This window comes from Carlito syrichta, unplaced genomic scaffold, assembly GCF_000164805.1.
Source record: "Carlito syrichta isolate Samal-C Ts95f unplaced genomic scaffold, Tarsius_syrichta-2.0.1 Scaffold311768, whole genome shotgun sequence".
Taxonomy (NCBI): Eukaryota; Metazoa; Chordata; class Mammalia; order Primates; family Tarsiidae; genus Carlito; species Carlito syrichta.
The window spans coordinates 57,231-62,000 of record NW_007255864.1 but is presented as its reverse complement, the minus strand read 5'-3'; positions in this window follow the sequence as shown (position 1 = coordinate 62,000).

Sequence of the window (4,770 nt, the reverse complement as noted above, 5' to 3'; positions counted from 1 at the left end):
AGCACAAGTCACAAACCTTCACAGTCTTTGTATTCAGTTGCCTTTTTTGTATTGCAGAGAACAAGTGATGTGAAGTGTTTCCCAGGGGTCAGCCAATCCTCTGGCCTCCACCTCCCAAAGTGCTGGGATTACAGGCATGAGCCACCACACTCGGCAATACTGAACACTTTTATATTATTCTTTTCTTTCTTTTTTTTTTTTTTTTGAGTCAGGACCTTACTCTGTCACCCAGGCTAGAATGTGGTGGCACAATCAGAGCTCACCACAGCGTCAACCTTCTAGGTTCAAGCGATTCTTCCCCCTCAGCCTCCCGAGTAGCTGGGACGGCGATGTGCACCACCATACCTGGCTAATTTTTATTTTTATTCTTGTGTAGAGATAAGGTCTTGCTATATTGCCTAGGCTGGTCTTGAAGTCCTGGGCTCAAGCAGTCCTCCCGCCTCGGCCTCCCAAAGTGCTGGGTTTCTAGGCGTGAACCATGACGCCTGGCCTATTTTATAGTATTCTTTTTTTTTTTTTTTTGAGTCAGAGTCTCACTCTTGTCTAGGCTGGAGTGCAATGGCATGCTCACGGCCACCACAGTCTACCAAAGAGTAACTGGGACTATAGACACATACCACCACGCCTGGCTAATTTTTTGATTTATTGTAGAGAAGAGGTCTCACCAAGTTGCCCAGGCTGGTCTTGAAGCCATGGACTCAGTATTCTTTTTCTTTTTTTTTGAGTTGTAGTGTCACTCTTGTCACCCAGGCTGGAGTGTGGTGGCATACTCATGGTCACCATAGCCTCCACCTGCTGGGCTTGGTGAGACCTTGTCTCTACAATAAATTAAAAATAGCAGGGTGTGGTAGTGTGTGCCTGTAGTTCCAGCTACTTGGACGGCTGAGGCAGAAAGATCACCTGAGCCTAGCAGGTCAAGGTTGCAGTGGCCATGAGGGCCATGAGTGTGCCACTGCACTCCAGCCTGGGCGACAGAGTGAGACTACAATTCAAGAAGAAAAAAAAGCTCCACCCCTTTTGAAAAGAAACCATTCAAACCATAGAACGAGCAAAAGTGGTGTTAACAATCTCCAGATCTTGTTTTTATGAGGAAATTGCTTTTTCTCTACTTTCTCTTTTTCCTATTCTTCCAGGCTATAAAGTGGACGGATACACACCAGCTTTGATAATGAGAATAAAGATTTCACCCTATGATAAAAATGGCTTAGGTAGAACCTGTTCCCCGAATGATCTCATGCATCAGATCTGCCCACTCATCCTAGACCACCTGTCTACCTCTGGACTGTTATGTGAGACAAAAATAAACTTTAATCTTTTTTGAGTTATTGTATTTGGGGATCTCTTTGGCATAGTAGCTTAATCTGTGCCCTACGACCATAGGTGACCTCTCAGAAGAGATGACATTTAAGTTAAGACGTACATGACAAGCATGAGTAAGCCATGCAAGGAGGAAGAGAAAAAGAACTGCTGGCTTAGTCATTTACCTCAGCTTCTATATGCTTAGACATCCAAGTAGTCGGGTAAGCAAGTGTCCAAAAGGTATGAAATTTAAGGGAGATATCTGGACTGAAGATGTAAATTTGGAAGCCATTAGTGTATGGATGAACTATAAAGCCATGTACTGGATGAGGTAGGTCACCTAGGGAAAAAATGTACATAAAAATGAGGGCGAAGGTGGGCGTGGTGGCTCTCTGTAATCTCAGCATTTTGGGAGGCAGAGGCAGGAAGATCATCTGAGCTAAGGCAATTTGAGAACAACCTGGGCAACATGGCAAGTCTTTGTCTCTACAAAAAAAAAAAAAAAATTAGCCAGGCATAGTAGCGTGTGCCTGTAGTTCCAGCTGCTCAGGAGGTTGAGGCAGAAAGATCGCCTGAGCCCCGCAGGTCGAAACTGCGGTGGCCATGAACATGCCACTGCACTCCAGCCTGGGTGACAGAGTGAGATTCTGACTCAGAAACAAAAGAAAGAAATGAAAAGAGGGCAGAGGAGAAGCCAAGAGCACTGTAGCATTGGGAAGAAAATCCAGATGTAGAAGAAAACCAAAAAAGAAAATGTTACAAAAGCCTGAAGAATTGTTTCAAGAAGAAAGGTTTAGTTAATTGTGTCACAAGCTGTTGAAAGACCAAGCCAAATGAGGATGAAACCATCCATTGAACCACTGACTTTGGCAAGAAGTCTCAGTTAGGTGCTGTAGATAAATACATTTGGAGGGTTTGCAGATGAAGAGGCAGAAACCACAAGATGGACATGTTCTTATAACTTTTTTTTTTTTGAGTTGGAGTCTCACTCTGTCACCCAGGATGGAGTGCAGTGGCATGTTCACGGCCACCGCAGCCTCAACCTGCTGGGCTCCGGCGACCCTTCCGCCTCAGTCATTCAGGTAGCTGGAACTACAGGTGTACACTACCACGCCTGGCTAAACTTTAAGTCTTTTATGTGCAAAGTATTATGTCCAATAAGCACTTTTATTATTATTATTATTATTGAATAGAAGTCTTTGTTGTCCAGGCTGGAGTGCAGTGGCACACTCACGGCCACCACAGCCTTGACCTGCTGGGCTCAGGCGAAACTTTCGCCTCAGCCTTAAAAGTAGCTGGAACCACAGGTGCACACCACCACAACTGGCTAATTTTTAAAAAATTTATTGTAGAGGCGAGGTCTCGCCAAGTTGCTCAGGCTGGCCTCGAACCTCTGAACTCAGGCAATCCTCTCACCTCCACCTCCCAAAGTGCTGGGATTACAGGTGTGAGCCACTGTGCCCGGCTAATAAGCAATTTTTAAAGAACTGGGAAAAGATGGTCACTCTTGTAGAAATGGGGCTGATGAGAATGGAAACCAGGTTAGGAATCATGGTAAATATATTTTGGACATGTTGAGTTTGGGGAGCTATTTAAGCAAATGTTAACTGAGCAACTTAGTTATCAGTATAAGGAATTCTGAGTTTTTTGTTTTTTTGGTTTTTTTGAGTTGGAGTCTCACTCTGTCGCCCAGACTGGAGTGCAGTGGCCGCTCCCGGCCACGGCAGCCTCCACCTGCTGGGCTCTGGCGATCCTTCCGCCTCAGCCTTCCGAATAGCTGGAATTACCGGCATGTGCTACCACGCCCAGCTGATTTTTTAATTTACTGTAGAGATGAGGTCTCGCTGCCCAGGAGGGTCTCGAACCCGCGGGCTCAGGCAATCCACTCACCTCAGCCTCCCAAAGGCGCGGGATTACAGGCTGAGCCACCGAGCCCAGCAGGGATTCTGAGTTTTAAGATAAGAATAATGCTTAAGAAAAACGATATACTGGCCAGTGCAGTGGCTGAGGCGGGAGGATTCTTTAAACCAGGAGTTCGAGACCAGCCTGGGCAACATAGGGATCTCTCCCCTCCCCCATCTCTACAAAAAATAAAAAAATAATAGCTGGGCATAGAGCTGTACACCATTAGTTCCAGCTACTAGGGAGGCTGAGGAGGGAGGATTGCTTAAGTCCGGGAGTTAGAAGTGCAGTGAGCTATTATTGCAGCACTGTACTCCAGCCTGGATGGCAGAGCAAGACCTTGTTTCCATTAAAAAAAAGAAAAAAGTAAAAAGAAAACTAATGTATTTTACAAAGGCCAGTCCAATTGGCAGACACTATTTAAATTATTCTATATTAAAGCAACGAGGATTTACTTTGCCAAGATTCTTGGCACTTTTATGTTAACTTAAATTGCATTGGGAAGAAGCATAATAGTAATGGAGAAGCGACTAATTGTAAGCAATTATAAGCCAAATTATGTTTATACCACAATTAGTGTTTGAGGTGGTTTAGGAGGCAGATTCTTCAATAAGCAGCCATCAAATAATTGAATAGCTTGTAAAACACAGAAATACTTTTATCTTAATTCCAAGTACAACCACATTCTCTTTTAATTATCATTATAATAAAATAAGCAACATTTATTATCTTTTGTCCCAATCCCCAGTTTGAGTTGGATGCAAAACACGGGAAGTGTAGTATACAACACAGCTTCTTTCATCAGGTTTCTCAGAACGTGTAAATCCAAGTTCTTGTAAGACAAGTATTACTCTGAAGGGTATCCAGAGTACAAACTCAAGCCATGTCTTTTTCCGAGGATTTTTCATGCCAATATTATCTTATTTCACTTTGAGGAAAGGTTTTCTCTGAAGATGATATGGAAAAGGCTTTGTGTGTGGTGACAGTGGAAATTTTTGTCCCGTTGGTGTTTTTCTATGTTTCCAAATAAAACCCATAACTTCCTTACCACAATCTTGCCACCCGAAGTTAAACTGTTTGATCACAACTTGACACCTGTTTTATACTTTACGCTCATTAGTGAAATATTAAATCGGTGGTTCTTCAAAGCACCTCTAGCAATTGCTCTGGAATTTCTGTTACAGTAGTTTTTAGGTAAATCCTTCTCGCGCCCATCAGCTTGGTACGTTTCGAGGGTAAGAGTGGACCCCTTTTAATTAGTTCGTCGGTGTCATAAAATTAGAAGGCGGTATTTACCACATCTAGTTTCTAGGGAGGCTTTGGCAGAATAAATTCCCACCAGTTGACCTCATGGAGCAACAGCGTTGCCGGAGCTTCCCGGGGTGGCCGCGCAGCCAACTCCGAGGCACCGCGAGCCTCGCGGGGGAGGCGGGCGGCGCAGGAGCCCGCCGCGGCCGGGCGCCACGTTGTTTTTCCCTTTGAGACAGGGAGACAATGCTTCTGGCTATTGTACACATGGGCCGCGAGCTGCCTTCATTCGCGCACCAGCCAAGGCGGGGCAGAGCCCCA